Source organism: Eucalyptus grandis, chromosome 2, assembly GCF_016545825.1.
Source record: "Eucalyptus grandis isolate ANBG69807.140 chromosome 2, ASM1654582v1, whole genome shotgun sequence".
Classification (NCBI taxonomy): Eukaryota; Viridiplantae; Streptophyta; class Magnoliopsida; order Myrtales; family Myrtaceae; genus Eucalyptus; species Eucalyptus grandis.
In genome coordinates, this window is record NC_052613.1 from 18,343,997 (window position 1) to 18,369,615 (window position 25,619).

The following is a 25,619-nucleotide window of genomic DNA, read 5'->3' on the forward strand; positions in this document are numbered from 1 at the left end:
TTTGGTCAGATTTATCATTGATCTCTTGTGAAGTTCATGTGTATTGCCAAGAATTATGTTCTTGAGGTGTTTGCTACTATGTACCTCTAGTATTTGCTAGAGAAGAACAATTTTATTGATAGTGAAGATTTTCAGGTGGACTCTGGTCCCGTGGTTTTTTATCTCCTCACGATGAGGAAGGTTTTCCACGTAAAAAATCGTCTTGTGTTCGCGTGTTTCATATTTATTTTACTGTACTATATCGATTCCTATTAGGTTTACACAAGAGGAGAGATTATTTTATTCTGCTGCATTGATTCGATATTGTTCGAATTATTACCGTTCTCCCATAAGAGTGGTATCAGAGCAACAGGTTATTGCTTGATTTTTCTGCCTTGTGTTAAACAATGGAAACGAATACGAGTAGAATGGTTACACTGAATGGTTCAAATTATCATATCTGGAAAGGGAAGATAGAAGATCTTTTATATGTGAAAGATTTTTATTTGCTGTATTTGCTTGAGAGAGAAACCCGAGAGAATAAAGCGACGCCGAATGGTCTATATTTCATCGTCAAGTGTGTGGTTATATCAGTGTCGCGACCCGATCTCGCCACCCCTCGAAATGGTATCCAAGGATGGGAAAGGTCGGGTTTAGGGGTACTTGATCTCGAGATCACGAGCTCTCCCAAGCTCGTCATCACCTCGCCTTGGATCAAGCCTCTCATGAGTTCACTCCCGAGATCGCGAGCTCTCCCAAGCTCGTTGTCACGATCCATACCCACATAAGCGACACACCTAAAAAAGGAGTCAAATGTGGATATCGAATTTAAGGGTACTTTTACCATGGTAGCCCTCTCGATAGTTAGCTCCACCCATTAGGATGGCATCACTTCATCCTTTGGGCTATTCCCACATCAGTATGCTAAACCATAGTGAGTTTCATCGAAACTCATACCCCGCGTGACAACGGATTTATTTATATGATCTAGGTATTTAACAACCTAAAAATATACAGAGTCGCCACTAGCCTCAACTTTGGGGGTCGGCTAGAAACCCAATCGAGGGTCGGGAGTGTTCCTTCGATTCCTACGCAACCAGATATCTAGGTTCGGGGACTTGGGTTACGCTAATATTGCTATTAGCGCCCTTTCGGTACCTAAACAGTATGTTGTGCTTTTCCTAACATGTCCATGCGTTTCTTTTTATATTTTCAGGATCATCAATTTCTATACTAAGTGATCATGCGTGGTTGATCATTTTCATGCTATTCTTATTTCTAAAAATAAAAAGGAAAACAACCAATGAAATTGAAATTGCAAAACGTTAAGTAAGCAATCAAGGAAAAACAGTAAATCTATCGTGCAATCCTAAAAAATATAAAAGAGAAAACAAACGAGAAAGAAAGGAAACCCGCAACTCGTCGGGCTTTATACAATGCATAAAACCCGAGACATGTGTCGGGAAAACAAAAAGTACATGACAATGGTCGGAATGGACATCGACCTCCACCATCTTCACGCCTTACACCTTCTCTATCTTCGGGGTCCTAATCTAGACCTAATCTAAGAAACATATGAATAGGTGCATACAAGTGAAAGAAACAAATTTCTAAATCAAATGGTATGTAAATGATGCAAAATTAACATCATCTGAAAGATTAAGATGAATCCTAAGACTTCCTAATAGGGTTCAAGTCCAATCAAGATCTAATTGATGGTCAAAAATTGATATTTGTGAAATCGCGCATGTCAGTCACAAACAAAACAAAATACAATGCATGTTTAATGGTTCGTAAGACCACCTAGACAATGCATAAAAATGTGAAACTTGCACATGACATAAGGTTGAATGCGGAAAAAGTTTGGGTAAACATTTAACCCGAATCAGAATGCAAAGAAATCACACAGTCATTAACATTGCAAAGTGACTTAGAACTAAGAATGTCATGCATGACAAATTTCAATTGCAATTAGCCAAATGAATGCATGATATTCACATCAAACGAGATTCAAATATGATATGCCATACGTCTTTCCGAAGTCTGAAATGCCCTTTATGAATATCTACAACACATCGAAGGCAATTGGACACATCTACTAGCTCATTCAAGGCAAACAGCAATCAGGTCACAGACAAGACAGTTCACACTAAGGACGATTTAATGAGCATTTTCCTAATCAAATCAACTCCAGAAAATTCTGAAAAATTATATGTTGTAGCCAAGGACATTTCAAGCAACTTTTCATGAGACACCGATCTATGAATTCAAGTACAAAATTCAGTAGAAAATCGGGAAAACAGTCAAGGTCGAACAATGCATAACAGTAAACTACAATATATCAGTTTTCAGAATCATCTCCTAATTTTCGAAGAAGATTTCAGATAGCTAATGATATCGGATCGAGACGTGCTATAGCTCGTTAGAAAGCTAATCAAACCATCTTTGACTTTCATGAAGACATCGAGCACCAAAAAGCACATATACTAACTCAATTCTGGGCATACGCACAAAGAGGTCTGTCAGGAATCCGAGGTTGCAGAACAGTTGTCATCCAAGTTCAAAATCATAGAACCAAAAGATCTAACTGTAATCAAACTCTAAATCAATCAAGTATTGATTCTAATCAGATTCGCAATGCATCCTTTTCTAAAAAAAATTCAAGAGCAGGGATATCTTTACAATGCAGCACTTCTCTTCTTTTTAAGGATGAAAGCTCCTCAAGAATAAACGCTAAAGATATTGTGAATCCACTAGTAGATATGAAAATCTATTGCTGCATGCTGCAGTCAAGAATCTAAGCAACAAAAATGATATTTACATGATTCACGTACTATTCTATATAGGTAGAAAGGAAAGTAATGCAGTACATGTGCAATTGAACTACATATAATGTTCAAAGACTTTATCTATAACCAGGAAATATTGCCAAGACGAGCAACAATGACAGTTCGAACCTATACACAGGTTCCATGATCTAAACGAGATACTTGGAAAAATTTGAGCATAGACAATCAAACGCATTCATCCAAATGATTCGGTCCTTCGAATCAGCATACTCTAAAACCACAGATGATGGAAGACTAGTGATAACAAAATTCCCACTCCCGTGTATCGAACGGAACAAACGCCATTATTTCAAACAGAGACATCAATCTCATCAGCATGTGACATAAGAAAACGTATAATTTACGTTTATCCAGAGAGATGAACAATCAAAATTTGTCGACATCACTCATGTGCATTCGTGTTGAACGAATCAGCATCTTCAATGCTATCAATGTATAGCCGATATTCAAGACAAATACAAGCACTTCCAGCATATGCAGCATCAATATGGAACCACATCCCATTTCTCTTAGCAACTATTGCTAGCATAAACAGGGGATTAACTACCGTTGAAGAAACTATACCAACCTTGAATGAATCGGCGAAGGATCGAAGCCCATTCGAGCCCTAAACTCCAAATCCCTCAACCGGCCGTTCCAGCGGGGTGCGCGAGACAGAGTTGAAAGAAAATCGTTCGAGTCGAAATGGCGAACGAGAAATCGGAGACCAAAACCCTAACGGATCAAAAGAGAGAGAAAGAGAGCTCACCGATTCGGTGAGCCCGATCCCCGAGATTCGAGTCCGAGAATGGCGAAAGATAAAGCGGATCTCCGCCGTCTTTAGATCGGGTCGATCCAGCGAACAGAACCACCGGCATCGTCGTCGCCGTAACCGCCGTCGCCTCCGATCGATCGAAATCGCACGCAAGGCCGAGGAATGGAGTGATGACGATCGATCCTTTTCCTCTCCTCGATTCCCCTTTCTTCCTCGTGAGCTCTCCACCGAACAAGAGATGAAGACCGTCCGGCTTTCCCCACACCCCGAGAGAGAGCGTGAAAAGGCCGGAGAAACCGTTCCTCCCGAGTTAGAATCCTCCCCCGGCCTCGTGTGTGAAACCCCAAGAGGGAGAGAGAGCTTGCGGGCGTCCGAGAGAGAAAGTCCCCGGCTCCGAGCTCAAGAGATGGCATGAAGATGATCCGAGAAGAAATGCAAGAAAGATGCCGCCATTGACGTCGTGGGAGGGCTAGGGGTTCTGCTGCAACCGCCTCGAACTCCATTGATGACTCCACAGAAAATACGAACGCAGAGAGAGAGAGCGAGAGATCGTGTCGGGGAGAGAGACCGAAAAACCCCCAAAACCATCCTCCTCCGGCCCCCGTATTTTTTTATTTTTTTTTTATTCTTTTTGTTTCTTTTGTTTTCTTTTCATTTTCATTTCATTTTTTTTTTTTTTATGCTTTCCTTCATCCATTTTTTAATCTTTTGGGCTCTTTATTCTTTCTTTTTTCTTTTTCTTTCTTTTTTTTTCTTTTCTTCCTTATTTCTAATTTTTTATCTTTTCATTTCAAACAATTTTTTTACTTTTGCAAATTATTGTTTAAAATGTCGATTTAAAATTTCGGGTGTCAACATATTGCCCCTCTTTGGGTGGGAGCTCGAAGAGGTTCCACTCAAAGACAAAATTGATACCTGAAATTTTTAGTCAACTTGACTTTGGAAAATAGAATTTGACAAAAGCAATGATGGTTGGTTAAGGACGTACCTAATACTTACCTTTGCTCATCGTTGGTATCTAAACTCTTGCTAGGGTTTATTCGCTCTATCTCTATTTCTCTCTCTCTCGTGGAATAGAATGAAGACAATGAAATCACTAAATGGAAAATGACTGATTTAAGGATAACCTACAAACTGTATGGTTTAGATTGGGAGAAAAGTCTCACCGTGTAAAAACGGGTTTCGACTAGGAGAAAGGTCTCACCGTATACAAACGGGTTTCGATCGAGAGTAAAGTCTCACCATATACAAAATGGGTTTCGACTAAAAGGAATGTCTCACCGTATACAAACGGGTTTCAACTAAGAGGGAGGTCTCACCGTATACGAACGGGTTTCGACCGAGTATGATAGTCTCACCGTATACAAACGGGTTTCGATTTGAGAGGAAAGTCTCACCATTTACAAATGGGTTTCGACCAGTATGATAGTCTCACCGTATACAAACGGGTTTCGACGAGAGGAAGGTCTCACCGTATACGAACGGGTTTCGACCGAGTATGATAGTCTCACCGTATACAAACGGGTTTCGACTGAGAGGAAAGTCTCACCATTTACAAATGGGTTTCGACCGAGTATGATAGTCTCACCGTATACAAACGGGTTTCGACTGAGAGGAAAATCTCACCACGTGGTTTAAGGATGACTTGGAACTTAGTGGTTTAAGGATGGACCCACGAACCTAAAAGACAAGGTTTAAGGATAACCTGAACCTAATGGTTTAAGGATGGACCCACGAACCTAGTGGTTTAAGGATAGACCCACGAACCTAAAAGACAAGGTTTTAAGATCACCTAGAACTTGGGGACAAGGTTTTAAGTTGACCTAGAACTTGGGGACAAGGTTTTAAGATGACCTAGAACTTGGGGACAAGGTTTTAAGTTGACCTAGAACTTGGGGACAAGGTTTTAAGATGACCTAGAACTTGGGGACAAGGTTTTAAGTTGACCTAGAACTTGGGGACAAGGTTTTAAGATGACCTAGAACTTAGGGACAAGGTTTTGAGTTGACCAAGGTTTTAGAACTTGGGGACAAGGTTTTAAGATGACCTAGAACTTGGGGACAAGGTTTTAAGTTGACCTAGAACTTGGGGACAAGGTTTTAAGTTAACCTAGAACTTAGGGACAAGGTTTTAAGTTGACCTAGAACTTGGGGACAAGGTTTTAAGATGACCTAGAACTTAGGGACAAGGTTTTAAGTTGACCTAGAACTTGGGGACAATGATATGGTTTAGGATGACCAAAACCGGTTCACTAAGGAACAAATATTTTGAAAAAGAGTTTCAAGATTACTTGAGAGCCAATCTTGCGAAATAATGCCAATTGTCAAATCCTTTCAGAGAGTATTTTAAGAAAATGAGATTTGATTAACCATCTAAGGGTTAAGTCAAATATGCCAAGTGAAAATATCCTAATCAAAAAAGGTCTTTCACACTGACTCTCAAAAAGGGCTTTTGTTCCCAACCATTGATATGGGAAAACTGTTTAATCTTCACTAGAGAAGTCTCACCGAACCTATGTCTATGGCTTTCGGAAACGTTCACAGTGAATACAATCCATTGATCAAAAGGTCTTTTGAAAGGACCGTAATGATGACTTGGTCATGGGCTTACACAAAGGATATGCACTTTGAGGCTAAGAAATGAATATTCAATCAATATCTTCATCACGTTTACAAGTCAAGAACCTCAAAGATAAGAAAAGATATGATTGCTTCCACTCCTTCTAGCGGTAGCTCTTGTGTGATACTCTCATTTCAACTCAAACCATCCCAATCGAAAGAGACTTCGGAGAGGGGTTGTAATGTTGGTTCGGGTGAGACTAGAAAGGCATGAAGAATTTTTAGATATCATGGGATTAAAGGTAAGTGATTATCTTGGTATCATTAACATCACACGACTTTTTAGAAATTTGACTGTTGAAATTTACCCTATCTTGAGAGTCATTTTGACAATTTATCTTGAGACATGAGAGCTTTGCTCTTCTGTTCTAATGATATTGCTTGCAATACATGTTTTTTTTTGCAAGACATTTCTTTTGTTTTTCAATGAATGCTCTTTTGCATGATCATGGATTTCGCTCTTTTTGCATTCTTGCTTTTCTTTGCATTTGTTTTTCATGGGCATTGGCCTTGCTTTTACCAGCACACACGCTTTTCATGCCCCCTAGTTTTCATTCTCTTTTGAGTATCTAGGACTCTCGAGTGGCATTTACAAACATCACCAATATTCTCAATTTTGTTGGTAAATCATGTGCCTTGCCCCAAAGTGTGGGGAGATAATCATCACCTGGGTTATGAAAGAATTGCATATGGCTCAAATTGGCTAAGCAATGGATAATTGTGTTTGTGGTAGTGAAAGGAATGCTCTTCGTCACTTCGGGATGCTTTGAGTTTCGATAAGAAGTCACCTGAAGTTAGCACAAGAAGATTAATGCAAGTGAAAGCAATAAAATCTTTCTTAATCTTTTGCTCCATAATTTTCAACCAAGACCCCCTATTTTGCCCCAATGTGGGGTTGTTCTTGACAGGGTTATTTTGGAAATACTCCCTATTTGGCTCAAAGTGGCTCGCAAGGGATATTAATAGTGTTTGGGGATCGAGAAATGAAATGCCTTTATCATTTCAAATCATGTATTCACTGTGAATGAATCCTATGCCCTAAGACATGGTTCTTTCCACTCAATTCTCTCATAGTGTACGAGGACGTGTTTGGTAAAGGGGTTGCCTCTCATCATTTTAGGCACTACCACCTGGCATATTTAACAATCCTTTTCGGGTTGTCCAAAGCACATTTTAGTTAAATTCAACTCCTAGGGGAAATGAAAATATAATGAAATTTTGTCTGAAATGACATGTTTCCTTGACCCTATTGGGAGATTTTGAAAGTAATGTTTGATAAAATTTGTAGGCGAACAGGCTTTGCTTAGCACATGGGTTCATTTCTAGAGTTCTAACTGTACTTCTAGAGTTCTAACCGACTCTAAAGTTTAAACCGACTCTTTTGACATTCTAAGGAACATGGTCACTTCTAAGTTCTAAAGAAGATGGACACTTTTGAAAGTTTTGCACTCTTGAGATGAACCTCTTGCGGATAGGTAGAATTTTCATCAAATATCCTGCAAAATGAACAAACATGCAGATGCAATATGTATGCATGAAAATGCATGATGCAAACATCCTAAAATGGCTTAGATTCAATCCAAAAATGGCTCAAAGGCCTTTCACTTTATTCATGAATAATATTTCTTGACAGAATCAGCATTTACAGGTCTTGGCAATTCATGACCATCCATTTCTACAAGAATTAGTGCCCCACCAGGTAGCACTTTCTTTACAATATATGGACCTTCATAGTTTGGAGTAAACTTCCCACGAGGATCTGGAATGATAGGTAAAACATTCCTCAAGACAAGATCGTTGATCTCAAAATGTCTTGGTCTAACCTTGCGATTAAATGACCTAGCTACTCTTTTCTAATAGCTTTGTCCATGGCATAAAGCTTTTACCCTATTTTCATCAATCATATTAAGTTGTTCAAATCTTTGTTGAACCCATTCAGCTTTAGAGAGCTTGATTTGAGAAAGTACCCTCAGTGAAGGAATTTCCACTTCCACGGGTAATACAACTTCCGTTCCATAAACCAATGAGAATGGTGTTGCCCCGTCCAAAGTACGAATTGAAGTTCAATAAGCAAACAAAGCATATGGCAACCGATCATGCCAATCACGATAATTTTCCGCCGTTTTGGCTAAAATCTTCTTGATGTTCTTATTTGCCGCTTCCACAGCTCCATTCATTTGTGGGCGATAAGGAGAAGAATTCAAATGGCGAATGTGGAATCTCCAAGTAAACCATCCACCACTTTATTGTTCAAGTTTGATCCATTATCCGTGATGATCGCTTCAGAACTCCATATCGGGCGATGATATCACGACGGATGAATTTTGCCACACTCTTTGCAAGTAACATGGGCATAAGAATTGGCTTCAATCCATTTGGTGAAGTAATCAATGGCTACCAAGATAAAACGATGTCCATTTGATGCTTTAGGATTAATTGGTCCGATGATGTCGATGCCCCACATTGAAAAAGGCCAGGACTCAGACATTTGATGTAACTCATTAGGAGGAGCATTGATTTTGTCTCCATAGACTTGGCATTGATGACAACACCTCACATGCTTAATACAATCAGCTTCCCTGGTCAACCAATAATAACCGAGCTTCATGATTTTTCTAGCCAAGAGATGACCGTTCATATGAATGCCACACTCTCCTTCGTATATTTCTTTCAAGAGCCCAATTAATACATTGGCATCCGCTTGAGAGAGACCTGCCCCAATCTTGGTTTCCCAAATTTATAGTGACCGGCTGTTCGGTGGTAGGAGGTTTGGACTCTTCATGTCTCGAGCCATTCTTTTTCAATACCTCGAAGATCATCTTCATTCTCTCGAGTCGGAATAATTGGGTTCGTCAAAGTCTTTTGAATGCGAATCCGAGCCATGCAAATGACTATCATGATGTGAAATGCCATGCCTGAGATGCAATTGAAAAATGGTTAGCATATGTACATCTAAATGAATGTGATGCATGTAAATGTAATGAAAAATTTGTTTTCAACTTCAAGTTGTTTTTTTTGAAAAATTTATTGGGAACTAGCCCTCATGTCATTGGACGTCTTTGTTCCACCAAAACATTTTGAAACTATAGATCGTGTGAAGGCTCAGGCCTCAAAGCATCATCATAGGACTGATTTTGGCCTCACACGTCTATTAACAAAACATGAATTTTATTGATATGCGAAATTGCATTACAACGTATATCATCTTGGATCAGAAAGTTTATGATCCAGATTATTACAAGTACAAACGAATGAAATGAACAGAATTCCCTCGTAGGGGAGAAATGAATGAAATTCCCTCACAGGGGAGAAATGAATCGAATACAACTAAAAATTAAATGCAAGAACTAGAAACATCCCTTATACAATGGGAACTATGGGTTCTTCATTTGCATCGATAGCGCCGACCATGTTGACATCTTCAGAATGCTTTGGAAGAGGATTTTGTTGGACATTCGACGCTGAGTCTTTAAAGGTGAGCAGCTTTTTATCCAGCAAATTCTGGACCTTCGAACGGAGCACCAGACAGTTGTCCACATGATGACCTCTCTCTCCCATATGATAATCACACGTCTTATTAAAGTCGAACCCGACAAATTTTGGCGGATTATCTCTCGGAATCTCTTTTGCCACAAGATGATTTTCGATCAGCATTGGAAGTAGTTGAGACATTGGTCTAGGCAATGGAGTGAATTGCCTTTGAGGAGCTTTTCTTTTGCACTCAAAGTTTCCGGAAGATCCCCCTACTTTTATAGTAGTAGGAGACATTGGTCTATGGAGTGAATTGCCTTTGAGCTTTTCTTTTGCACTAAAGGAAGATTCATGGTAGGTGTATGAGCTGTAGGAAGATTCATGGTAGGAGAAGAAAAACTATAGACGTTAAGCTCTTGACTTGGTTGGAGAGATCGACCAATAACGTCATCATTTGTGCCATTTGATTCTCCATATTAATGACACGGGCTCGGATATCTTCATTTTCCATCTTTATTTGGCGGCGAGTTCGTATAACAAATCTTTCTTCAGCCGTTTTTTAAAACCTCCTGTAAAAGAAAATGACTCAAATTAGTACCGATCAAAAGAAACCATTAAAGTACAAATCCTAGTCAATTTTATATTTTCTTGAGATGAAATAATGATAAGAAGTGTATATGATCCCAGTATCATATAACATCCTCTTATCAAAATTTCTTCAAAAGAAATTATACAATTGAAAAGGAACGACGACAAATATTTAATCGAATGCCCCTTTTCTAAAAATTACATGAAAATGTTCATGAATTTCATTTATTCCAATCGAACAATTACAAGGGAAACAAAACCTTGCTTTCTTGAAGCTTACAAAGTAGTTCGATTTTACAAGGAATATGAAAAATGAATACGGGAAACCTTGATAGAAATGAGGAAAACACAAAAGAATTCCCTTTACAAGAAAAGAAATATGAATTCGAAACCTAAGAACTAGGTGGGATCGTGTGGAGACGTTTGTTATCATGGGCCAAGCGTTCCTCATCGATCAAAGCATCGTCTTCTTGTTTGATAATATGAGCTCCTTGAAATCCCTGAGGCTCGAGTAATTTTTCCACAGTCTTGATGTCTTGAGTCGAGATTCACCAATAGTCTTGAGATTCCCAACCATGGGATCACATCCACTTCAAGTTTACCCATCTAAACCTAAACCTAAAGGGGCACTCATGATTAAACATATGGTCGTTGGAATATAAAACGCATAATTGAAATATGGAAAGTAAAAAGATAAAGACGATAAAAAAGGAACGATTACTTACCCACAAAACACATGGCAAACACAAGTCACATGTCGCATGAAACTGTGAGGTTTTGATGCCTAAGGTAAGGGTGCTAAAGGCTCAAGGTCCTCATCCCAAAGGATAAAAATAGTTTACCCACCGCTACTATCGTCGGTCAGTGCTATTTTTATCGGTTGGGATGAGCGGGTTTATGTAAGTAATGGATTACCACGAGCATCCACTCACAGATTCCACCCATAAACCCTCCTAAGGTCCTAAATCGAGCGATCGGGGTTTTAGACCGCGGTTGTGTGTGCGGTGTCGTGCTAAAGCTAGTAAACATGCATTTAAATTTAAACATCCAGCACTTCAATATAAACCGACATACATTCATTCATCCTTACACCACCTGCAAAACAAATGGTTTACAAGCACGCCTCCCCTTATAACTCCCACCTACAAAACCATTTAACACGAGGTTAGTGACTAACCTGATTTTCCACGTGACTTTGACATGCAGACGATCCTACAAGAGACATGTCAGTTAAAACACAACAACCATTTTTAAACGGCTTCAAGTCCTCTTAACCTAGTAACTAGTCCCCAGCGGAGTCGCCAAGCCTGTCGCGACCCGATCTCGCCACCCCCTCGAAATGGTATCCAAGGATGGGAAAGGTCGGGTTTAGGGGTACTTGATCTCGAGATCACGAGCTCATCCCAAAAGACTCATCACCTCGCCTTTGATCAAGCCTATGAGTTCACTCCCGAGATCCATACCCACATGACAGCGACACACCATAAAAAGGGAGTCAAATGTGGATATCGAATTTAAGGGTACTTTTACCATGGTAGCCCTCTTGATAGTAGCTCCACCCATTAGGATGGCATCACTTCATCCTTTGGGCTATTCCCACATCAAGTATGCTAAACCATAGTGAGTTTCATCGAAACTCATACCCCGCGTGACAGCGGATTTATTTATATGATCTAGGTATTTAACAACCTAAAAAATATACAGGAGTCGCCACTAGCCTCAACTTTGGGGGTCGGCTAGAAACCCAATCGAGGGTCGGGAGTGTTCCTTCGATTCCTACGCAACCAGATATCTAGGTTCGGGGACTTGGGTTACGCTAATATTGCTATTAGCGCCCTTTCGGTACCTAAACAGTATGTTGTGCTTTTCCTAACATGTCCATGCGTTTCTTTTTATATTTTCAGGATCATCAATTTCTATACTAAGTGATCATGCGTGGTTGATCATTTTCATGCTATTCTTATTTCTAAAAATAAAAAGGAAAACAACCAATGAAATTGAAATTGCAAAACGTTAAGTAAGCAATCAAGGAAAAACAGTAAATCTATCAGGCAATCCTAAAAATATAAAAGAGAAAACAAACGAGAAAGAAAGGAAACCCGCAACTCGTCGGGCTTTATACAATGCATAAAACCCGAGACATGTGTCGGGAAAACAAAAAGTACATGACAATGGTCGGAATGGACATCGACCTCCACCATCTTCACGCCTTACACCTTCTCTATCTTCGGGGTCCTAATCTAGACCTAATCTAAGAAACATATGAATAGGTGCATACAAGTGAAAGAAACAAATTTCTAAATCAAATGGTATGTAAATGATGCAAAATTAACATCATCTGAAAGATTAAGATGAATCCTAAGACTTCCTAATAGGGTTCAAGTCCAATCAAGATCTAATTGATGGTCAAAAATTGATATTTGTGAAATCGCGCATGTCAGCCACAAACAAAACAAAATACAATGCATGTTTAATGGTTCGTAAGACCACCTAGACAATGCATAAAAATGTGAAACTTGCACATGACATAAGGTTGAATGCGGAAAAAGTTTGGGTAAACATTTAACCCTGAATCAGAATGCAAAGAAATCACACAGGTCATTAACATTGCAAAGTGACTTAGAACTAAGAATGTCATGCATGACAAATTTCAATTGCAATTAGCCAAATGAATGCATGATATTCACATCAAACGAGATTCAAATATGATATGCCATGCGTCTTTCCGAAGTCTGAAATGCCCTTTATGAATATCTACAACACATCGAAGGCAATTGGACACATCTACTAGCTCATTCAAGGCAAACAGCAATCAGGTCACAGACAAGACAGTTCACACTAAGGACGATTTAATGAGCATTTTCCTAATCAAATCAACTCCAGAAAATTCTGAAAAAATTATATGTTGTAGCCAAGGACATTTCAAGCAACTTTTCATGAGACACCGATCTATGAATTCAAGTACAAAATTCAGTAGAAAATCGGGAAAACAGTCAAGGTCGAACAATGCATAACAGTAAACTACAATATATCAGTTTTCAGAATCATCTCCTAATTTTCGAAGAAGATTTCAGATAGCTAATGATATCGGATCGAGACGTGCTATAGCTCGTTAGAAAGCTAATCAAACCATCTTTGACTTTCATGAAGACATCGAGCACCAAAAAGCACATATACTAACTCAATTCTGGGCATACGCACAAAGAGGTCTGTCAGGAATCCGAGGTTGCAGAACAGTTGTCATCCAAGTTCAAAATCATAGAACCAAAAGATCTAACTGTAATCAAACTCTAAATCAATCAAGTATTGATTCTAATCAGATTCGCAATGCATCCTTTTCTAAAAAAATTCAAGAGCAGGGATATCTTTACAATGCAGCACTTCTCTTCTTTTTAATGATGAAAGCTCCTCAAGAATAAACGCTAAAGATATTGTGAATCCACTAGTAGATATGAAAATCTATTGCTGCATGCTGCAGTCAAGAATCTAAGCAACAAAAATGATATTTACATGATTCACGTACTATTCTATATAGGTAGAAAGGAAAGTAATGCAGTACATGTGCAATTGAACTACATATAATGTTCAAAGACTTTATCTATAACCAGGAAATATTGCCAAGACGAGCAACAATGACAGTTCTGAACCTATACACAGGTTCCATGATCTAAACGAGATACTTGGAAAAATTTGAGCATAGACAATCAAACGCATTCATCCAAATGATTCGGTCCTTCGAATCAGCATACTCTAAAACCACAGATGATGGAAGACTAGTGATAACAAAATTCCCCACTCCCGTGTATCAGAACGGAACAAACGCCATTATTTCAAACAGAGACATCAATCTCATCAGCATGTGACATAAGAAAACGTATAATTTACGTTTATCCAGAGAGATGAACAATCAAAATTTGTCGACATCACTCATGTGCATTCGTGTTGAACGAATCAGCATCTTCAATGCTATCAATGTATAGCCGATATTCAAGACAAATACAAGCACTTCCAGCATATGCAGCATCAATATGGAACCACATCCCATTTCTCTTAGCAACTATTGCTAGCATAAACAGGGGATTAACTACCGTTGAAGAAACTATACCAACCTTGAATGAATCGGCGAAGGATCGAAGCTGTCCGAGCCCTAAACTCCAAATCCCTCAACCGGCCGTTCCGGCGGGGGTGCGCGAGACGAGTTGAAAGAAAATCGTTCGAGTCGAAATGGCGAACGAGAAATCGGAGACCAAAACCCTAACGGATCAAAAGAGAGAGAAAGAGAGCTCACCGATTCGGTGAGCCCGATCCCAGAGATTCGAGTCCGAGAATGGCGAAAGATAAAGCGGATCTCCGGTCGTCTTTAGATCGGGTCGATCCAGCGAACAAGAACCACCGGCATCGTCGTCGCCGTAACCGCCGTCGCCTCCGATCGATCGAAATCGCACGCAAGGCCGGGGAATGGAGTGATGACGATCGATCCTTTTCCTCTCCTCGATTCCCCTTTCTTCCTCGTGAGCTCTCCACCGAACAAGAGATGAAGACCGTCGGCTTTCCCCACACCCCGGAGAGAGCGTGAAAAGGCCAGAGAAAACCGTTCCTCCCCGAGTTAGAATCCTCCCCCCAGAGCCTCTGTGTGTGAAACCCCCAAGAGGGAGAGAGAGCTTGCGGGCGTCCGAGAGAGAAAGTCCCCGGCTCCGAGCTCAAGAGATGGCATGAAGATGATCCCAGAAGAAATGCAAGAAAGATGCCGCCATTGACGTCGTGGGAGGGCTAGGGTTCTGCTGCAACCGCCTCGAACTCCATTGATGACTCCACAGAAAATACGAACGCGAGAGAGAGAGAGAGCGAGAGATCGTGTCGGGAGAGAGAGACCGAAAAAACCCCCAAAACCATCCTCCTCCGGCCCCCGTAATTTTTTATATTTTTTTATTTTATTCTTTTTGTTTCTTTTGTTTTCTTTTCATTTTCATTTCATTTTTTTTTATGCTTTCCTTCATCCAATTTTTAATCTTTTGGGCTCTTTATTCTTTCTTTTTTTTTTTTTTTTCTTTTCTTTTTTTCTTTTCTTCCTTATTTCTAATTTTTTTATCTTTTCATTTCAAACAATTTTTTTACTTTTGCAAATTATTGTTTAAAATGTCGACGAAAATTTCGGGTGTCAACAATGCCCCTCTTTGGGTGGGAGCTCGAAGAGGTTCCACTCAAAGACAAAATTGATACCTGAAATTTTTAGTCAACTTGACTTTGGAAAATAGAATTTGACAAAAGCAATGATGGTTGGTTAAGGACGTACCTAATACTTACCTTTGCTCATCAGGGTATTTAAACTCTTGCTAGGGTTTATTCGCTCTATCTCTATTTCTCTCTCTCTCGTGGAATAGAATGAAGACAATGAAATCACTAAATGGAAAATGACTGATTTAAGGATAACCTACAAACTGTATGGTTTAGATTGGGAGAAAAGTCTCACCGTGTAAAAACGGGTTTCGACTAGGAGAAAGGTCTCACCGTATACAAACGGGTTTCGACTGAGAGTAAAGTCTCACCATATACAAAATGGGTTTCGACTAAAAGGAATGTCTCACCGTATACAAACGGGTTTCAACTAAGAGGGAGGTCTCACCGTATACGAACGGGTTTCGACCGAGTATGATAGTCTCACCGTATACAAACGGGTTTCGACGAGAGGAAAGTCTCACCATTTACAAATGGGTTTCGACCGAGTATGATAGTCTCACCGTATACAAACGGGTTTCGACGAGAGGAAGGTCTCACCGTATACGAACGGGTTTCGACCGAGTATGATAGTCTCACCGTATACAAACGGGTTTCGACGAGAGGAAAGTCTCACCATTTACAAATGGGTTTCGACCGAGTATGATAGTCTCACCGTATACAAACGGGTTTCGACTGAGAGGAAAATCTCACCACGTGGTTTAAGGATGACTTGGAACTTAGTGGTTTAAGGATGGACCCACGAACCTAAAAGACAAGGTTTAAGGATAACCTGGAACCTAATGGTTTAAGGATAGACCCACGAACCTAGTGGACAAGGTTTTAAGATGACCTAGAACTTGGGGACAAGGTTTTAAGTTGACCTAGAACTTGGGGACAAGGTTTTAAGATGACCTAGAACTTGGGGACAAGGTTTTAAGTTGACCTAGAACTTGGGGACAAGGTTTTAAGATGACCTAGAACTTGGGGACAAGGTTTTAAGTTGACCTAGAACTTGGGGACAAGGTTTTAAGATGACCTAGAACTTAGGGACAAGGTTTTAAGTTGACCTAGAACTTGGGGACAAGGTTTTAAGATGACCTAGAACTTGGGGACAAGGTTTTAAGTTGACCTAGAACTTGGGGACAAGGTTTTAAGTTAACCTAGAACTTAGGGACAAGGTTTTAAGTTGACCTAGAACTTGGGGACAAGGTTTTAAGATGACCTAGAACTTAGGGACAAGGTTTTAAGTTGACCTAGAACTTGGGGACAATGATATGGTTTAGGATGACCAAAAACCGGTTCACTAAGGAACAAATATTTTGAAAAAGAGTTTCAAGATTACTTGAGAGCCAATCTTGCGAAATAATGCCAATTGTCAAATCCTTTCAGAGAGTATTTTAAGAAAATGAGATTTGATTAACCATCTAAGGGTTAAGTCAAATATGCCAAGTGAAAATATCCTAATCAAAAAAGGTCTTTCACACGACTCTCAAAAGGGCTTTTGTTCCCAACCATTGATATGGGAAAACTGTTTAATCTTCACTAGAGAAGTCTCACCGAACCTATGTCTATGGCTTTCGGAAACGTTCACAGTGAATACAATCCATTGATCAAAAGGTCTTTTAAATGGGACCGTAATGATGGCTTGGTCATGGGCTTACACAAAGGGTATGCATTTTGAGGCCAAGAAATGAATATGCAATCAATATCTTCATCGGGTTTACAAGTCAAGAACCTTGAAGATAAGATAAGATAGGATTGCTTCCACTCCTTCTAGCGGTAGCTCCTATGTGATATTCTCATTTCAACTCGAACCATCCCAATCGGAAGAGACTTCGGATAAGGGTTGTAATGTTGGTTCGGTGAGGCTTAGAAATGCTTGAAAAACTTTCAGATATCAAAGGGTTAAAAAGTGAGTGATTATCTTGGCATCATTACCATCACATGACTTTTCAAAAATTCAACTCTTGAAATTTAACCTATCTCGAGAGTCCTTTTGGTAATTTGTCTTGAGACATGAGAGCTTTGCTCTTCGTTCTAATGATATTGCTTGCAATACATGTTTTTTTTTTTTTTGCAAGACATTTCTTTTGTTTTTCAATGAATGATCTTTTGCATGATCATGGATTTCGCTCTTTTTTGCATTCTTGCTTTTCTTTGCATTTTTTTTCATGGGCATTGGCCTTGCTTTTACCAGCACACTTTTTTTCATGCCCCCTAGTTTTCATTCTCTTTTGAGCATCTAGGACTCTCGAGTGGCATTTACAAACATCACCAATATTCTCAATTTTGTTGGTAAATCATGTGCCTTGCCCCAAGTGTGGGGAGATAATCATCACCAGGGTTATGAAAGAATTGCATATGGCTCAAATTGGCTAAGCAATGGATAATTGTGTTTGTGGTAGTGAAAGGAATGCTCTTCGTCACTTTGGGATGCTTTGAGTTTCGATAAGAAATCACCTGAAGTTAGCACAAGAAGATTAATGCAAGTGAAAGCAATAAAATCTTTCTTAATCTTTTGCTCCATAATTTTCAACCAAGACCCCTATTTTGCCCCAATGTGGGGTTGTTCTTGACAGGGTTATTTTGGAAATGCTCCATATTTGGCTCAAAGTGACTTGCAAGGGATATCAATAGTGTTTGGGGATTGAGAAATGAAATGCCTTTATCATTTCAAATCATGTATTCACTGTGAATGAATCATATGCCCTAAGACATGGTTCTTTCCACTCAATTCTCTCATAGTGTATAAGGACGTGTTTGGTAAATGGTATTGCCTCTCATCATTTTAGGCACTACCACCGGCATATTTAACAATTCCTTTTCGGGTTGTCCAAAGCACATTTTGGTTAAATTCAACTCCTAGGGGAAATGAAAATATAATGAAATTTTGTCTGAAATGACATGTTTCCTTGACCCTATTGGGGAGATTTTGAAAGTAAGTTTGAACAAAATTTGTAGGCGAATGGCTTTGCTTAGCACATAGGTTCATTTCTAGAGTTCTAACTGTACTTCTAGAGTTCTAACCGACTCTAAAGTTTAAACTGACTCTTTTGGCATTCTAAGGAACATGGTCACTTCTAAATTCTAAAGAAGAATGGACACTTTTGAAAGTTTTGCACTCTTGAGATGAACCTCTTGCAGACAGGTAGAATCTTCGTCAGAGATCCTGCAAAATGAACAAACATGCAGATGCAATATGTATGCATGAAAATGCATGATGCAAACATCCTAAAATGGCTTAGATTCAATCCAAAAATGGCTCAAAGGCCTTTCACTTTATTCATGGATAATATTTCTTGACAGATCAACATTTACAGGTCTTGGCAATTCATGACCATCCATTTCTACAAGGATTAGTGCCCCACCGGGTAGCACTTTCTTTACAATATATGGACCTTCATAGTTTGGAGTAAACTTCCCACGAGGATCTGGAATGATAGGTAAAACATTCCTCAAGACAAGATCGTTGATCTCAAAATGTCTTGGTCTAACCTTGCGATTAAATGACCTAGCTACTCTTTTCTAATAGCTTTGTCCATGGCATAAAGCTTTTACCCTATTTTCATCAATCATATTAAGTTGTTCAAATCTTTGTTGAACCCATTGAGCTTTAGAGAGCTTGATTTGAAGAAAGTACCCTCGTGAAGGAATTTCCACTTCCACGGGTAATACAACTTCCGTTCCATAAACCAATGAGAATAGTGTTGCCCCACCAAAGTACGAATTGAAGTTCAATAAGCAAACAAAGCATATGGCAACCGATCATGCCAATCACGATAATTTTCCGCCGTTTTGGTTAAAATCTTCTTGATGTTCTTATTTGCCGCTTCCACAGCTCCATTCATTTGTGGGCGATAAGGAGAAGAATTCAAATGGCGAATGTGGAATTCTCCAAGTAAACCATCCACCACTTTATTGTTCAAGTTTGATCCATTATCTGTGATGATCGCTTGAACTCCATATCGGGCGATGATATCACGACGGATGAATTTTGCCACACTCTTTGCAGTAACATGGGCATAAGAATTGGCTTCAATCCATTTGGTGAAGTAATCAATGGCTACCAAGATAAAACGATGTCCATTTGATGCTTTAGGATTAATTGGTCCGATGATGTCGATGCCCCACATTGAAAAAGGCCAGGACTCAGACATTTGATGTAACTCATTAGGAGGAGCATTGATTTTGTCTCCATAGACTTGGCATTGATGACAACACCTCACATGCTTAATACAATCAGCTTCCCGGTCAACCAATAATAACCGAGCTTCATGATTTTTCTAGCCAAGAGATGACCGTTCATATGAATGCCACACTCTCCTTCGTATATTTCTTTCAAGAGCCCAATTAATACATTGGCATCCGCTTGAGAGAGACCTGCCCCAATCTTGGTTTCCCAAATTTATAGTGACTGGCTGTTCGGTGGTAGGAGGTTTGGACTCTTCATGTCTCGAGCCATTCTTTTTCAATACCTCGAAGATCATCTTCATTCTCTCGAGTCGGAATAATTGGGTTCGTCAAAGTCTTTTGAATGCGAATCCGAGCCATGCAAATGACTATCATGATGTGAAATGCCATGCCTGAGATGCAATTGAAAAATGGTTAGCATATGTACATCTAAATGAATGTGATGCATGTAAATGTAATGAAAATTTGTTTTCAACTTCAAGTTGTTTTTTTTGAAAAATTTATTGGGAACTAGCCCTCATGTCATTGGACGTCTTTGTTCCACCAAAACATTTTGAAACTATAGATCGTGTGAAGGCTCAGGCCTCAAAGCATCATCATAGGACTGATTTTGGCCTCACACGTCTATTAACAAAACATGAATTTTATTGATATGCGAAATTGCATTACAACGTATATCATCTTGGATCGAAAGTTTATGATCCAGATTATTACAAGTACAAACGAATGAAATGAACAGAATTCCCTCGTAGGGGAGAAATGAATGAAATTCCCTCACGGGAGAAATGAATCGAATACAACTAAAAATTAAATGCAAGAACTAGAAACATCCCTTATACAATGGGAACTATGGGTTCTTCATTTGCATCGATAGCGCCGACCATGTTGACATCTTCAAAATGCTTTGGAAGAGGATTTTGTTGGACATTCGACGCTGAGTCTTTAAAGGTGAGCAGCTTTTTATCCAGCAAATTCTGGACCTTCGAACGGAGCACCGCATAGCTTGTCCACATGATGACCTCTCTCTCCCATATGATAATCACACGTCTTATTAAAGTCGAACCCGACAAATTTTGGCGGATTATCTCTCGGAATCTCTTTTGCCACAAGATGATTTTCGATCAGCATTGGAAGTAGTTGAGACATTGGTCTAGGCAATGGAGTGAATTGCCTTTGAGGAGCTTTTCTTTTGCACTCAAAGTTTCCGGAAGATCCCCCTACTTTTATAGTAGGCGTATTTAGCTAGTTGAGAGGAAGATTCATGGTAGGAGAAAGTTTCCGGAAGATCTCCCCACTTTTATAAAAGCTGTAGGAAGATTCTATAGAAGTTAAGCTCTTGACTTGGTTGGAGAGATCGACCAATAACGTCATCATTTGTGCCATTTGATTCTCCATATTAATGACACGGGCTCGGATATCTTCATTTTCCATCTTTATTTGGCGGCGAGTTCGTATAACAAATCTTTCTTCAGCCGTTTTTTAAAACCTCCTGTAAAAGAAAATGACTCAAATTAGTACCGATCAAAAGAAACCATTAAAGTACAAATCCTAGTCAATTTTATATTTTCTTGAGATGAAATAATGATAAGAAGTGTATATGATCCCAGTATCATATAACATCCTCTTATCAAAATTTCTTCAAAAGAAATTATACAATTGAAAAGGAACGACGACAAATATTTAATCGAATGCCCCTTTTCTAAAAATTACATGAAAATGTTCATGAATTTCATTTATTCCAATCGAACAATTACAAGGGAAACAAAACCTTGCTTTCTTGAAGCTTACAAAGTAGTTCGATTTTACAAGGAATATGAAAAATGAATACGGGAAACCTTGATAGAAATGAGGAAAACACAAAAGAATTCCCTTTACAAGAAAAGAAATATGAATTCGAAACCTAAGAACTAGGTGGGATCGTGTGGAGACGTTTGTTATCATGGGCCAAGCGTTCCTCATCGATCAAAGCATCGTCTTCTTGTTTGATAATATGAGCTCCTTGAAATCCCCGAGGCTCGAGTAATTTTCCACAGTCTTGATGTCTTGAGTCGAGATTCACCAATAGTCTTGAGATTCCCAACCATGGGATCACATCCACTTCAAGTTTACCCATCTAAACCTAAACCTAAAGGGGCACTCATGATTAAACATATGGTCGTTGGAATATAAAACGCATAATTGAAATATGGAAAGTAAAAAGATAAAGACGATAAAAAGGAACGATTACTTACCCACAAAACACATGGCAAACACAAGTCACATGTCGCATGAAACTGTGAGGTTTTGATGCCTAAGGTAAGGGTGCTAAAGGCTCAAGGTCCTCATCCCAAAGGATAAAAATAGTTTACCCACCGCTACTATCGTCGGTCGGTGCTATTTTTATCGGTTGGGATGAGCGGGTTTATGTAAGTAATGGATTACCACGAGCATCCACTCACAGATTCCACCCATAAACCCTCCTAAGGTCCTAAATCGAGCGATCGGGGTTTTAGACCGCGGTTGTGTGTGCGGTGTCGTGCTAAAGCTAGTAAACATGCATTTAAATTTAAACATCCAGCACTTCAATATAAACCCACATACATTCATTCATCCTTACACCACCTGCAAAACAAATGGTTTACAAGCACGCCTCCCCTTATAACTCCCACCTACAAAACCATTTAACACGAGGTTAGTGACTAACCTGATTTTCCACGTGACTTTGACATGCAGACGATCCTACAAGAGACATGTCGGTTAAAACACAACAACCATTTTTAAACGGCTTCAAGTCCTCTTAACCTAGTAACTAGTCCCCAAAGCGGAGTCGCCAAGCCTGTCGCGACCCGATCTCGCCACCCCTCGAAATGGTATCCAAGGATGGGAAAGGTCGGGTTTAGGGGTACTTGATCTCGAGATCATTCCAAAAGCGTCTCCCAAGCTCGTCATGAGTTCACTCCCGAGATCGCGAGGTTGTCCCGATCCATACCCACATGCGGAATGTCGACCACACCTAACCTAAAAAAAGGAGTCAAATGTGGATATCGAATTTAAGGGTACTTTTACCATGGTAGCCCTCTTGATAGTTAGCTTCACCCATTAGGATGGCATCACTTCATCCTTTGGGCTATTCCCACATCAAGTATGCTAAACCATAGTGAGTTTCATCGAAACTCATACCCCGCGTGACAACGGATTTATTTATATGATCTAGGTATTTAACAACCTAAAAATATACAGGAGTCGCCACTAGCCTCAACTTTGGGGGTCGGCTAGAAACCCAATCGAGGGTCGGGAGTGTTCCTTCGATTCCTACGCAACCAGATATCTAGGTTCGGGGACTTGGGTTACGCTAATATTGCTATTAGCGCCCTTTCGGTACCTAAACAGTATGTTGTGCTTTTCCTAACATGTCCATGCGTTTCTTTTTATATTTTCAGGATCATCAATTTCTATACTAAGTGATCATGCGTGGTTGATCATTTTCATGCTATTCTTATTTCTAAAAAATAAAAAGGAAAACAACCAATGAAATTGAAATTGCAAAACGTTAAGTAAGCAATCAAGGAAAAACAGTAAATCTATCGTGCAATCCTAAAAATATAAAAGAGAAAACAAACGAGAAAGAAAGGAAACCCGCAACTCGTCGGGCTTTATACAATGCATAAAACCCGAGACATGTGTCGGGAAAACAAAAAGTACATGACAATGGTCGGAATGGACATCGACCTCCACCATCTTCACGCCTTACACCTTCTCTATCTTCGGGGTCCTAATCTAGACCTAATCTAAGAAACATATGAATAGGTGCATACAAGTGAAAGAAACAAATTTCTAAATCAAATGGTATGTAAATGATGCAAAATTAACATCATCTGAAAGATTAAGATGAATCCTAAGACTTCCTAATAGGGTTCAAGTCCAATCAAGATCTAATTGATGGTCAAAAATTGATATTTGTGAAATCGCGCATGTCAGCCACAAACAAAACAAAATACAATGCATGTTTAATGGTTCGTAAGACCACCTAGACAATGCATAAAAATGTGAAACTTGCACATGACATAAGGTTGAATGCGGAAAAAGTTTGGGTAAACATTTAACCCTGAATCAGAATGCAAAGAAATCACACAGGTCATTAACATTGCAAAGTGACTTAGAACTAAGAATGTCATGCATGACAAATTTCAATTGCAATTAGCCAAATGAATGCATGATATTCACATCAAACGAGATTCAAATATGATATGCCATACGTCTTTCCGAAGTCTGAAATGCCCTTTATGAATATCTACAACACATCGAAGGCAATTGGACACATCTACTAGCTCATTCAAGGCAAACAGCAATCAGGTCACAGACAAGACAGTTCACACTAAGGACGATTTAATGAGCATTTTCCTAATCAAATCAACTCCAGAAAATTCTGAAAAAATTATATGTTGTAGCCAAGGACATTTCAAGCAACTTTTCATGAGACACCGATCTATGAATTCAAGTACAAAATTCAGTAGAAAATCGGGAAAACAGTCAAGGTCGAACAATGCATAACAGTAAACTACAATATATCAGTTTTCCAGAATCATCTCCTAATTTTCGAAGAAGATTTCAGATAGCTAATGATATCGGATCGAGGCGTGCTATAGCTCGTTAGAAAGCTAATCAAACCATCTTTGACTTTCATGAAGACATCGAGCACCAAAAAGCACATATACTAACTCAATTCTGGGCATACGCACAAAGAGGTCTGTCAGGAATCCGAGGTTGCAGAACAGTTGTCATCCAAGTTCAAAAATCATAGAACCAAAAGATCTAACTGTAATCAAACTCTAAATCAATCAAGTATTGATTCTAATCAGATTCGCAATGCATCCTTTTCTAAAAAAAATTCAAGAGCAGGGATATCTTTACAATGCAGCACTTCTCTTCTTTTTAATGATGAAAGCTCCTCAAGAATAAACGCTAAAGATATTGTGAATCCACTAGTAGATATGAAAATCTATTGCTGCATGCTGCAGTCAAGAATCTAAGCAACAAAAATGATATTTACATGATTCACGTACTATTCTATATAGGTAGAAAGGAAAGTAATGCAGTACATGTGCAATTGAACTACATATAATGTTCAAAGACTTTATCTATAACCAGGAAATATTGCCAAGACGAGCAACAATGACAGTTCTGAACCTATACACAGGTTCCATGATCTAAACGAGATACTTGGAAAAATTTGAGCATAGACAATCAAACGCATTCATCCAAATGATTCGGTCCTTCGAATCAGCATACTCTAAAACCACAGATGATGGAAGACTAGTGATAACAAAATTCCCCACTCCCGTGTATCGAACGGAACAAACGCCATTATTTCAAACAGAGACATCAATCTCATCAGCATGTGACATAAGAAAACGTATAATTTACGTTTATCCAGAGAGATGAACAATCAAAATTTGTCAGACATCACTCATGTGCATTCGTGTTGAACGAATCAGCATCTTCAATGCTATCAATGTATAGCCGATATTCAAGACAAATACAAGCACTTCCAGCATATGCAGCATCAATATGGAACCACATCCCATTTCTCTTAGCAACTATTGCTAGCATAAACAGGGGATTAACTACCGTTGAAGAAACTATACCAACCTTGAATGAATCGGCGAAGGATCGAAGCTGTCTGAGCCCTAAACTCCAAATCCCTCAACCGGCCGTTCCAGCAGGGGTGCGCGAGACAGAGTTGAAAGAAAATCGTTCGAGTCGAAATGGCGAACGAGAAATCGGAGACCAAAACCCTAACGGATCAAAAGAGAGAGAAAGAGAGCTCACCGATTCGGTGAGCCCGATCCCCAGAGATTCGAGTCCGAGAATGGCGAAAGATAAAGCGGATCTCCGTCGTCTTTAGATCGGGTCGAGATCCAGCGAACAGAACCACCGGCATCGTCGTCGCCGTAACCGCCGTCGCCTCCGATC

The 25,619-nt window shown here is 39.4% G+C and overlaps 2 long non-coding RNA genes across 2 annotated transcripts; both read right to left on the minus strand.

Moving 5' to 3' along the window:
- Positions 1 to 10,445: 10,445 nt before the first annotated feature.
- Positions 10,446 to 14,413, minus strand: LOC120290174. Its single transcript, XR_005548028.1, has 2 exons — positions 14,369 to 14,413; positions 10,446 to 10,877 (listed from the first exon to the last, which is right to left on the minus strand). It is a non-coding gene; the product is annotated as an uncharacterized LOC120290174 (long non-coding RNA).
- Positions 14,414 to 21,362: 6,949 nt separating this feature from the next.
- On the minus strand, positions 21,363 to 25,411 carry LOC104431008. The gene is made up of 2 exons (XR_005548033.1): positions 25,296 to 25,411; positions 21,363 to 21,792 (listed from the first exon to the last, which is right to left on the minus strand). It is a non-coding gene; the product is annotated as an uncharacterized LOC104431008 (long non-coding RNA).
- Positions 25,412 to 25,619: the final 208 nt, after the last annotated feature.